This window comes from Hyaena hyaena, unplaced genomic scaffold (genome assembly GCF_003009895.1).
Source record: "Hyaena hyaena isolate Hyena2069 unplaced genomic scaffold, ASM300989v1 scaffold_189, whole genome shotgun sequence".
Lineage (NCBI taxonomy): Eukaryota > Metazoa > Chordata > Mammalia > Carnivora > Hyaenidae > Hyaena > Hyaena hyaena.
The window spans coordinates 2,506,806-2,519,154 of NW_024080821.1; the positions used below are offsets into that span (position 1 = coordinate 2,506,806).

Sequence of the window (12,349 nt, forward strand, 5' to 3'; positions counted from 1 at the left end):
CTCTCTCTCTCTCTCTCTCTCTCTCTCTCTCTCCCTCTCCCTCTTTACTTAGCAATCTCCATACCCAACACAGAGCTCAAACTTAACAACCCTAAGATCAAGAGTCACATGTTCTACCAGCTGAGCCAGCCAGGTACCTCTCCCTCTCTCTTTTTGAGCTAGATTATCTACCTTTTCCCGCCTTTGGACACAGGAGTTCTTGGTTCTCAGGCCTTCAGGTTTGGCCTGAATTATACCACCAGCTTTCCAGGTTCTCCAGCTTGCGGATGGCACATCGTGGGATTTCTTGTCCTTTATAACCATGTGAGCAATTCCTTTAATAAAAACCTTATCTCTCTCTCTCTATATCCTATTGGTTCTGGAGAACCAGAACCTGGAGAAACTTGATACACGCTATTAGAATAATCTATGCATATATGAGACTGGAAGTCTGTTCCTCAATAATGCTTATGTGACAGGAGAAGATTTATTAAAGCATAAGTATTCTACAGAGAGTTCTGTGTTAATAACGTTGATATCCAGGGGCACCTGGGTGGCTTAGTCGGTTAAGCGTCCGACTTCGGCTCAGGTCATGATCTCGCGGTTCGTGGGTTCGAGCCCCGCGTCGGGCTCTGTGCTGACTGCCAGCTCAGAGCCTGGAGCCTGTTTCAGTCTGTGACTCCCTCTCTCTCTGACCCTCCCCTGCTCACGCTGNCCTCTCTCTCTGACCCTCCCCTGCTCACGCTGTCTCTCTCTCTCTCTCCTAGAAATAAATAAAAACACTAAAAAAAATAACGTTGATATCCAGATCTTCGCGGGTGTAGAATTGGGATAATGGGTGCGAAGAGAGACTGGAGGAAAAGAGGAAGGACCTGACACAAGAGGCTAAATTCGCCTCTATAATAAAGAACTCAGAAAGAGGGGAGACATTTGGGTGCTGAAGAGAGTACAGGAGATTTTGACACGGAAAAGACCCTTGAGTAGCTATTGATGTGACAGAATTAAGGAGGACAAAAGGGGGCTTCAGATAAACTTTGCAAAGTGTTTATATCTTTTCAAAAGACTTTAATAAATAATTGAAATTCCTTTTTAAATGACTTTCAGTTGCTGAACCATAGCAGAGCCAGGGCCCACACGGGCCATTACGGGCCACCTGTAATTTCACTAGAGTTACACCAAAATACTTTCTGGATGGTATTGGCAAGTGAGGACTGGTCAGCAACCCCTCCACACACCATGATCTCTATGCTCTGAGCAGCTGCACACAAGCCTAGAATCTTCTGAGGACCCAGCTTTCTTCCACACCGTTGCTCCTTACACAGGACCACTGTAATATGGAAGGGATGGAATGGATGACAATTTGACTCTTTCTGTACAGAGGTCAGAGAGGATACACAGGTTGTTCATGATTACCCATAAGCCTAAAGGAGAAAGGAGGCCCATCCCAGGTCTCTGAATCCCTATGTGGCCTGCGTTCTGCTCAGCTGACAATGAGTAGACAATTGTCTACAATGAGTAGACAATCAGTAAATTGTGTTTCCTTCCCTTTCTCTAGAAAGTAAAAATCCCTTTCCCCTTACCTTCTTGAAAAGGTCCAGGCTTTTGTCAAGGGGCCAAGTATGGGACCAGACTGGAGACTGAGTGTTTATAAAATCATTTATTTTGAGTCCTTAATCTCTTTCTTGAAAGCAGTGTGAATTGCGTAAGTGTGGGAGGCCACGCCCACAGACCTGAGGTCTGAGCAATGAGGCATGCCATCTATACTACGTTCTGAATTCCCCGGCCATGCAGCCCCGCAGCACTGGAGGCTCTAATCAGGATGGGGTGTTTCCTAATGTGGGCTAATGGAATGTGGGAGACACCCACTGAGGAGTTCTGAAAAGAAGCTTCCATTTTCTTTCATGGGTACTATCAAAAAAGCAGCTTGCTCTCTCTCCCAAGTAGGGATGAGGGTACATACAGGTTTGGTTGTGGCTGGCAAGACCACATTGCAGCCTTGGAGGCTGAAAGTTTTCAGATGAGGTTGATGCCATGGAGGAGGATGGAGAGACCAAAAGTAAGCAAGCAAACAAGCAAACAAAACAATTCAGAGCAGATGGATCTCACCTGGATGGGCAGAAAGCCCACCCACCTTGAACTTTTTTATTGTCATGGACCAATTGATTCCTTTTATTGCTTAAGCCGGTCTGAGCTGTGTTTTCTGTCACCGCAGTAAAGACCATCCACCCTCCTGATGCCGCACAGCAGCTTAGACCCTGTGCTGCAGGGTCAGGAATAGGGAGGCGTAGTCTGGGTCTGAGAAGATTCCGTTCAACACAGGTGATGTGTCACTGTGTCACTGGTTTTTAATTCTCTTAGGGAGGGAGAGAAGGTCAGTTAAGTTCATCTTACAGCTTGTGTCGAGAGGTGATAAGTCAGTCACTCAGCCAAGGCCCAGCTGAAAGGATGCTTCATGTGCTTGAACGTGACCCTCTAAAAGCTCAGAGGGCGTGGGCTGCCAGAGCCATGTAGGCTGGGGCTTCTTTACGGGGGATTCCTTGGACCTCTAGAGGGTCCATAGAAAGATGTCAGGAAGTCCATGAAACCCTGAAACTGTATGAGGAATTTTGTGAGTACATTTTCACCAGGTTTCACCAGGTTTCACTGTTCTGTGTTTAAATGGTATAACGCCCTCTAACCCCCCTTGTCTGGGTTTCCCCTTGTCATAAAACAGAGAAGTGACTACTCTTCCTTTTTTCTCCCCAGAAGTGATGGACATCAGAGAGATTGTAGATGGTAGATAAGCCCATTAGATGGAAAAAGCATGTTTCAATGATCAAGGACTGTGCCAGACTATCAGGAGAGGTGAGCAGGGCACATGTCCTGGAGTGAGAGGGTCCGTCTGGAGGTGAAGGCAGACATAAGCTTAAGTGAAGAACAATGATGGGGACCAGACCTGCCTTCACTGTAGGATACCCATGAACGTGTGCCAATGCACGCCGCATGCCACGTGGGTACGGGATAACAATTAATGTGTGCATTGTCTGTGGTTTTCAATGGGCATTTCTGTAACACTGCCTTATACGGGCCATGGGACCTGGGTCTTGCATGTTTCCCCCAAGTTCGGAGAGCGCAGGGCCCAGAGTCCCTCAATAAACGGTGATGCTGTTACTCAAATTCAGGTGTTCTGTTTTCTCTCTGGGTGCTCTATGCTTTATATCAGTGGTTTCTGAACCTGACGGATCATCAGCATCGCCTGGATACTTCCTACAATGCAGAGTCTTGGGCTCTACTCCGGCCCTAGAAAGGCTGATTCAGTGTGTCCAGGGCAGGGCCTGGGCACCTGCATTTTTGGAAGTATTCCCAGGTGAATCTGAATACCACTTAGGTTTTTGGAACAACTGCTGTATATAAAGAGCATTTGTGTGTGTGTGTGTGTGTGTGTGTGTATGTGTATGTATTTCCATACATGCGCACAGTTTATGCAATAGGCAGGCCTAACAAACCTGTAAGATAGGTAACGTATCTTGGATGCCTCTCATCTACTTTTGTATGGCTCTCCTACCCTTTAGCCATTTTCCCCGATGCCTCATGGTTCTTTTGCTAACCCCTCCTCAGATGGCAGCTTAGTCCCATTTAGGGGTTGGTGAATTGTCACAGTAGACTCTTAGGGATGGAAAATCACCTAAGTGAAGGAGTAGATCTCTAATGGTAGAATTTCAGGCTTTGGGAATGGCGACTGTGTGTGAGAGACGTCTTAGGGAGGGGAGACAGCTTACTGTGCTGTGTGGCGGTGGTAGATTTGCCGAGGCAGCTCTCTGCCACAGAACCCCCCACGTGTATTACCACATGCCTAGGTGTCTACCGCACAAATATGATACCCACAAAAGTCTCAGAATGAAAAGCAAACACGTATAATGAGCAGGTGGATTTTTGGAGTGTGCAATCTTTTTCAGGGGGAAAAAAACCCATGAAAGCATTTTCAGTGTCAAGTCTCAGCACAAGGCGTGCTCTTGAAGCTGGAAGAGAGGCATCCAGAAATACGGGTTTGTCATGGAAACGCTGACAGGGCTTCAGCCGAGGGATGCTCACAGGTGCAGCCCGGATGGCGCAGCCTTTTGTGGCTTATTTACATCCCAGCCCACTGAATGAATTCTCGTTTCCTGTTTCCTGGCCCTGGAAAGCCAGCTGGCCTTCTGGGGCCTGGGGGGTTCCTACCAGGAAATGGCTGTGTCTCTCCTGGTAGTAGTTTCTGGACTTTTGGAGCAGGGAATAGAGATGGCCTTAGGATTGGTTTCACATCTGGGAGACGGGGTCCTGGAGGGAGCAGAGAAAGAAATGAGGGAAGGAAGGGGGGAGGGAAGAAGGGAGGAAAGTAGAAAGATGAGAAAGAAGGAAGGATGCTGATTCCAAGCGCCAGGCGCACCCCTAGAAGGATAAGCATCATCTTCATGTCTTTATCACCATCGGCTGTAACCCAGTGAGTCATGACAGGTTATTGCTACGTTACAGAGGAGGAGACAGGCTGGTGGCACATAAAGATTCAGAGCATACAACTCATCCTCGGGCAGACTAGCTGGCTGGGCGGTGTGAGCGTTAGGAAGTTTCCCCTGAAACTACCACTTTTGTCGATGCAAGCAGGGCACAAAGGTCTTCCCTTCATGAGCAGCGACAAAGCTAAGAAGGCCACCCCTCCTGGGAGAGACCAAGTGGTGACCACCCCAGTCCTGTCAAGGGGTAGATGACTGACGGTACACACTGTGGTGTGGGCGGACCTTGCTTGAGGTGGAGCACTGGGGCCCTCGAATCAGGGGTTCTTTCTTCTTCCCAGCTGGGCCCCAGGACTCCGGCAAAAGCCGAGAAGGGCATCAGCTACTTTCTGGAGCCAACGCAGCAGGGCCTAAGAGCCTGGGGAAGGGGGCTGGGAAAAGGAGGCATGGCCTCTGTCGGTGAGAAGTTTCCATGGGTGGGGGAGGAACGTGGCCCCTGCGGGCCTCCCAAGCCAATCCGATAAGGAGGGGCAAGCGCTCTGCACGAGCCCAAGAAAGACGGGAGAAAGGGGGTACAGTCCGCCAGCCCCAGGCTTCACGGTCTGCGGAGACAAAGGCCCATCTCCTCTATCCTGGCCATAGGCTGCCCCATCCCTGACCAGCCATGTCAGGAATCGAGCTACCAGCCCACGTGGGACTGTGGCAAGTGCTGGGGTAAGACAGAGCCCCCTCGCCCGGCCTCACCGCACTTTCCCTCAGAGCCGCCGGCTCCTGGGGGCTGCAGCTTTGGCTGGGCCCCGGGCACTCTGCCGGAGCCCGGCTTGCAGCGGTCAGGCCCACCTTGCCATCCCCACCTGGAGCCTTGGGAGACATTCCGGGGCTGGCTCTGACACGAATTTGCTGCTCGGTGCGCCGGGCGATCAGAACTCACTCCTCTCCCTCTTCCCTGGGAGGTGTTGATAGTAACAGCAGAGCCGAGCTGCCAAGTTGGCAGGAGAACAGAGCGACTGTGCACTGCGGATGGAGGGGGGCGGGGAGCAGCCAGCAGGCGGAGGGCTGGGCTCGAGCCACGGTTTGTTTATCCCTCCAGTCCCCGCAGCCGGCATCTTGCACGCGGAGGGGAGGCCGTGCAGGAAGGCGGGAGGCTCTAGGGGAGGCCCAGGGCAGTGGTGCAGAGGGAGGCCTCTGGGAGGCTCCCGGGTCTGGGTACTGCTGGGGGAGGGGGGAGGGGGACAGGGTAGGGACCTCCTGCCCCAGCAGGCACGCCAGTCCTCACAGGCAGGATAGAAGTCTGTCTTTGTTCCTGCTGGGAAAGCAGCCCTGGAGTTTCCAAACCAGAGTGGACCTGGGTGGGGGATGCCGAGTTCTGGAGCTGCTTCTCCAGAGAGAGAGAGAGAGAGAGAGAGAGAGAGGATCTTAGGAAGGCACCCATGCTGTCTGTCAAACAGACCTGGCACCTTCGGCAAGTCATTCGACTTCTTTGAGACTCCGAGCTTAATAGCTGCTCTGGGTGAGGATTCAACAAGGTAATAGGGCAGAACTTGCCTCACTCTGTGGCAGACCCTGTTCTAAGAGCTGTTGTGAGTGAGCGCACTTAATCTTCAACTGGCTTTATCAGGTAGGTACTGTTATTCCCATTTTATTAACGAAGTGACGGAGGCCCAGAGAGGTTAAGTCACTTGCTCAAGGTCGCAGAGCTAGTGAGTGGCCAAGGTGGGCTGACTGAACCCAGGCGTGCGTCACTTAGGCCATGGTCCCAGCCCTTATACAAATGGCCTGCATAGTACAATAGAGTTCTTAGCACAGTGCCTGGCACAGAGCAAGCGTTTAATAAATGTTAGAGCTCACCATTAGCCCAGAGCAACTCCAGACAGGGGACCCAGGCTCCTGACATCCTCCCCAGGGACTCCATGGGCCCTACTGTTGTCTTCCTTTCCATCTTTGGCCCGCACTGCCTGGCTTACTTGAGCGGCTGGAACATTTCCTCCTTGGGAATGAGAGCCGCTGGCCTTCTCTGCTCCCCTCGTCCTGTCCCCTCTTCCTGCCGAGGCAGAGCCGTGCAGAGCCTAGCGAGGAATTCTCAGCTTCCTCTAGTTACCCTCAGCCTGCAAAGAAAACAGAGTCTGCTGTGTGTGCTGCCAGTTCCTCTCTGGTGACAGCCGCAACCCATTTGCTCAGCGCCAGCCCCAGCCTGTGCTGCGGGGAGAACGGGTAGCCTAGGGCCGGACCTGGGTGCCCTACATTAGACCCCGGGCCTGTCGCTTCAGGGATGGTCCTTGGGGACAGCTCACGGCGAGAGGGCCAGGCCAAACAATTTCTTGAAGAGCCTTTTGGCTCTACGAACTGACTGAAGGTTGGTGTACCACATTCACAGTCTCTTCCTAGGACAGGAAGTCCATTGCGGAAATGCGTTCCCCGTATTTTGGGGCAGTTCATTCATGCAGCCTTGCAAATTAGTAACCAGCTTTACAAGTCCACCTACTGTGCTACTGGCCACCTTTGCCTCGTAGAAGGTACCAGGGAATGGGTCCTTTGCCACGTGCCGGGCAGCCAGAGCTTCCTCTGTTAGCTGTGAGATAGCCACACCAGAGTCAGGAGTTTGGATTAACAACTGCTTCTGAGGCCTGAGTTCCTCTTTGAGACAATGAAACACCAATTATCAGTGCTGGGGGAAAGGAGCCGCAGTGTAGATAATCTTAAAACAACACTGTTGTGTTACGTGTTGGGGGGAACATTGTGGGTATCTTAGTTACAGATTTACTCTCCTAATCGTTTCCTTCAGGCTGGCTCAGAGGCAGGGGGATGTCCAAGATGACCTGCAAGCGTTCCTTCCCTCTGGAGGCCTCCGTAGAAATCCAGAATGAGCGAGCAGAAGTGGGTCGAGGTTCGATTTTCCTGAAGAAGCCCTGAGCTGGAGACAGGATGCGTTGACTATTTATTTATTTACGAGGCTATCGATTATAATGCAGCTTTTCCACAGGATCCTGGGCCAGAGTTGGGGGAAGAATCCTCTTACCACTTAGCTCCGTTTGCCCTGAGATGTCAGGCACTCAGATGGGCTGCCCGCCCCCCCCCCAACCCTGGTTCCTCCTCCTCTCCTCACCCTTTCTGCAGCCCTCACACCTGAGTGTACTGAGGGTGGGGGGTTCCAGACAACCTCCCTGGTTTCCTGTTTTCTCAGGTCTGAATGTTCTAGGTTCCTACCAATATTTAGGACATACTGGAGCACCCCAAATCTTAACAGCAGGGCGTGGCTTAACTCAGGTACAGATAGATGTTCGATTTCTGAGCTGTGAAAGACCTCTGAGATCCTTTCAGTAAAACCCTTTTGTTTTACTGTGAAGGAACAGAGGCCAAGGGCAAGTGATTTCCCCAAAGTCACACAAAGAGAGATGCACAAGGTGGACAAGAGTGGAGGCCTCCTGATACCCCCCGGGGGATGGAGAACACTTAGCGCCTTACCACATGGCCTCCCAATCTGGCCCCTCCACCCAGGGTTGGGGATGGCACTGAGCTAGGAATCCCTCTCCAGGAAAGGGGGCCCCTTTTGCAGCCTCTCCTTAGTTTGTTTTGTGCTTGATGAAATCTTTGCTCTCAGTCTCCCCAACCCTGACCTGGGATTGAGGGGTTTGCATGTAACCCCAGAGGAAAACAGAGACCAGTGACAATGATAATGAACCTGCTCAGCCTCTGCTGGTGGAATCCACCCTCCAGTCCTACCTCCCTCCCCCCATCAGCCACCTTTCCAGAGGCCTCTCCCAGCCTCTGTGCTCCATCACCAGCCTTCAGATTGGCACACTTGCCCATGTCTACTTGTCCCTATGAAAGAAAACGGGGGCTCTTCCTCGGCTTTGTTTCCATGGCTCAGTTTGCCAGAGAGGCAGGAATAGGCCTTCCTAGGTGCGCAGAATCCAGGACACAGGCCAGCACCGCACCGAGTCCCAAAGGCTGGCTCCCCGCTTTGGAGATGCTCCCCACTTTGGCCCAGTTGAACATGGCTGTAAAGGTGAGGGCGATTGCTTGGAGAGTGCAAGCTGGAAAGGAGCAGAGAAAGAGGCAGAGGATCTGAAGCAGGCTCTGCACTGTCAGCGGAGACCCCAACACGGGGCTCAAACTCACCAACTGTGAGACCATGACCTGAGCCGTAGTCGGACGCTTAACTGACTGAGCCACCCAGGCACCCCTTCCTTGCACTTTTCTTATCACACATCACTGATTTTTTTTATTGTAACTATTTACCTCATATGCCTTAACTTCCTTCCTAGACTATGATCTCTTTAACAGTAGGGGTTGGGTCACATTTGGGGTGTCCCCAGCACCAGGCCCTGTGCTAGTACATGGCAGGGGGCCATTAAATGTGTGTTGGATGAGGGAATGAATACATGACTGAATGGATTTGAATCGTAGTGAGGTCTAGTGTTTGCCCATGGTGGAGCAGCAAGTCAGAATTCACTCTTCTGATAGGCCCAGCTTTCCACTTCCTTGATAAAGACACCACGGGAAGTGAGGGGGACGGAAGTGTTTCATGGATGAGCGAGGTCAGGACCACAGACCCCGGCGTGTGTGTAATTACAGAGCCTCTTCATGCTGGCAGCGTGCTGGGGGACTTTTTCAGTTCTCCAGGCTGGGAGCTGCGGGTACTCCTGATGGCTCTGTGGGATCTAACACAGCTCTGAAAGGAAAAGAGAGAAGAGGCTGATCACACTTGTGAACGATTGCTTTGTCAAGTGCAGGGTCTGCAGCATGCAGGCCTCCAGCGTGCATCCCACCTTCAAGACCCACTTCATTAGCTCAGAGGGGCCTCCAGTACCCCTTTCTGTGCTGGCTGGACTCTGGGAGATCAGGGGCTCCACATGGAGCGGCTCACGGTCTCCAGCTGGGGTTAAGGGCAGGGTCAATCCGCTGGGAGTCCTTACAAGTTGAGAAGGGGTAACAGGAAGCTCTGAGGTTCAAGGCACTGGGCAGAGGACCTGGAGTGTGCGTATCATCTACGGGGGTGTGTATTTGTGTGTGTGTGTGTGCATGTATGTGTGTTTGTATGTGTTCATGCTCACCTGAATGTGTCAGAAGCAATGAGGGGGCCCCAAAGTGGGACAGTGCTTTCTGCAAGGCCTTGAGGAACCCTGCTGGGCCCACTTTCTTAAAGGCTGTGTTCAAGATTCAGCTTTTCTGGGGGCATCCGAGTGGCTCAGTCAGTTGAGCCTCTGAGTCTTGATCTAGGGTCTGGTCTTTTTTTTTTTTAATGTTTTTTTTTTAATTTATTTTTGAGAGAGAGAGAGAGACAGCGTGAGCAGGGGAGGGTCAGAGAGAGAGGGAGATACAGAATCAGAATCAGGTTCCAGGCTCTGAGCTGGCTGTCAGCACAGAGCCCGATGTGGGGCTCGAACCCACAAACCGTGAGATCATGACCTGAGCCGAAGTCGGACACTTAACCGACTGAGCCGCCCAGGCACCCCTAGGGTCAGGTCTTGATCTCATGATTGTGAGTTTGAGCCCTGCGTTGGGCTCCATGCTGGGCATGAAGCTTACTTAAAAAAAAAAAAAAAAAAGTAAAGAATAAAACATAAAAGACTCAGCTTTTCTATTCCAAGGCAAAATAGGCAGACAGGCTGATCAGACTCCTGGGAGGATCATGGCTGAGAGGATGTTTTCCAGATCTGCCTTCTGCTCTCACTTTTGTTGAGAGAACGTAGGTTCTTAGCCAGCACTCCCAGCCTCATTCCTACAACTGTGGGAATCTCCTGCCCAAACAGAACCACAGCCTAAAAACTTTGCCTGTGCGTGGTAGTTTTACTCTGATACTTGTCTTTTCAAAGCCCATTTACATCCATTATCACCCTCCATTCTTACAACAACCCCTCCAGAGGTGCAGAAAGCTGATTCTTTTGGGTTTTTTAAAATTTTTTTTATGTTTATTTATTTTGAGAGAGAAAGAGAGAGAGAGAGGGTGCATGCATGTGCAAGTGGGAAAGAGAGAGAGAGAATCCCAAGCAGGCTCTGCACTAACAAGCACAGAACCCCTATGTGGGACTCAAACTCATGAACTGTGAGATTATGACCTGAGCCAAAATCAGGAGTTGGATGCTTAGCCGACTGAGCCAGCCAGGCGCCCTGAAAGCTGATTCTTTTGATTATAAATGTTTATTTATTTATTTTGAGAGAGAGAGAGAGAAAGTAGGGGAGGGGCAGAGAGAGAGGGAGAGAGACAGAATCCCAAATAGGCTCGTATTGTCAGCACAGAGCCCGACATGGGGCTTGATCTCACAATCGTGAGATCATGACCTGAACGAAAATCAAGAGCTGAATGTTTTACTGACTTAGCCACCCAGGTGCCCCTCTTTTGACTATAGATGAGGAATTAAAGCCCACAGCAGCTTTATGACTTGTTTTGGGTCACACAGAAAATTAGCAATGGAGCCCCAGGAACTCCATCTCTGGCTTCTTGACTCCAAGTTCTTTCCTATCTTCAGTCTGGGTCCCCATCTCCCCATTTCCTCCACCTCCTGTCTCTTCAAAGGAAATCTTCACAGAGAGGCTCACACTTTATAAGCAACATGCAAATTAATTCTCTTGGTGCTGGGTAGACAGCAGCTCAAAATGGGCACCCTTCTCACCTCCTTCCCTCATTCCAGCCCACTCCACCCCACCCCCACTCAGGAGGAAGCTCATTTCTGGTGAGAATCCTCAATATAACTCTTTCTGAAACTGTTGGGGCACAAGACATAGAGCTTTGTTGGGGGGAGAGTCAGTACTGTTTGCCCTTCTTAGGAAGGAGGAAGGGACAGTGGTGGCCTGGGTCTCAATAAATGAACCCATGCGGGCCTGGAGCAGGACTGGAGACGGCAATGTGTTGCAAATTTCCCTTTGCCTCACTTCCCAGACTGGGAACCTAATGGTCACTGGGCCATTTCTTTGTGACTTAGAAGTCATGAGGTCTCTGGTTTTACCCTACCTGAAACTTTGTTAATTTGGCTTTGGAGAGTCACTCATTGATTCATTTGTTGACTCAGCAAATACTTGTTGGTTACCGGCCACATGTCAGTAGTCTTCCTCTGGACACCACAGTGAATGCAACAGGCAAGATTCTAATCAGTCTGGATAAGGACACAGTTGGCAAAACCGTTAGTTGGGGGTGGAGTGGGGGTGGTCAAGTGAGAGATGTAAAGGGAGCTGGGTAAAAAGAAGCAGGGTAGCTGGGAAAGCCTCCTGGGGAAGAGACATTTAAGCTGAGGATGGAAAGATGAGTGTCACTTTAAGCACCCAAGAGGAGAAAGAGTGTTCCAGACACACAATAGCATGTGTGAAGATGCATGACATGTTCAGATTTGTGTTTTGGAAAGGTCTGTTTTAGTTTTGTGTGGAGAAGTGATGTTCGATGGAAATGTGACAAGAGCCACAAATGTGAGCCACATATGTAATTTAAAATTTTCTAGTCGCCACATTAAAAATGTAAAAAGATGTAAAAAGAAACAGGTGAAATTTTTCAAAATAATAGATGTTATTTAATCCAATATATCAAAATACTATCATTTAACAGATAATTAATAGAGAAACCTTAATAAGATATTTTACTTTTTCTTTCATATTAAGCCTTGGAAGCCCAGTGTGTATTTGACACTGATAGTGCATCTCAATTTGGACTAGCCACATTTTGAGTGCTCAATAGCTACATGTGTTTGGTGGCTACCATGTAGATTCAGAGAGTGCATTCGAGAGGAGCAAGAATGGTGGAGCTGTTGCAGTGGACCTGGAGAAGGATGGTGGCTTGGGGATAGAGATAAAGGGACAGATTTCAGAGATGTGACTCTCTGCCTTACCAGGCCTGAACTTAATACCTGTGGACTCCTTTTATCTAAAAGAGAAATAAACTTCTATCTCATTTGGGCCATTTTACTTGGGAT

General features: G+C 50.2%; 1 long non-coding RNA gene across 1 annotated transcript; it reads right to left on the bottom strand.

Moving 5' to 3' along the window:
- Window positions 1-3,884: 3,884 nt before the first annotated feature.
- On the bottom strand, window positions 3,885-5,538 carry LOC120237725. Its single transcript, XR_005530025.1, has 3 exons — window positions 5,303-5,538; window positions 4,177-4,275; window positions 3,885-3,977 (listed from the first exon to the last, which is right to left on the bottom strand). It is a non-coding gene; the product is annotated as an uncharacterized LOC120237725 (long non-coding RNA).
- Window positions 5,539-12,349: the final 6,811 nt, after the last annotated feature.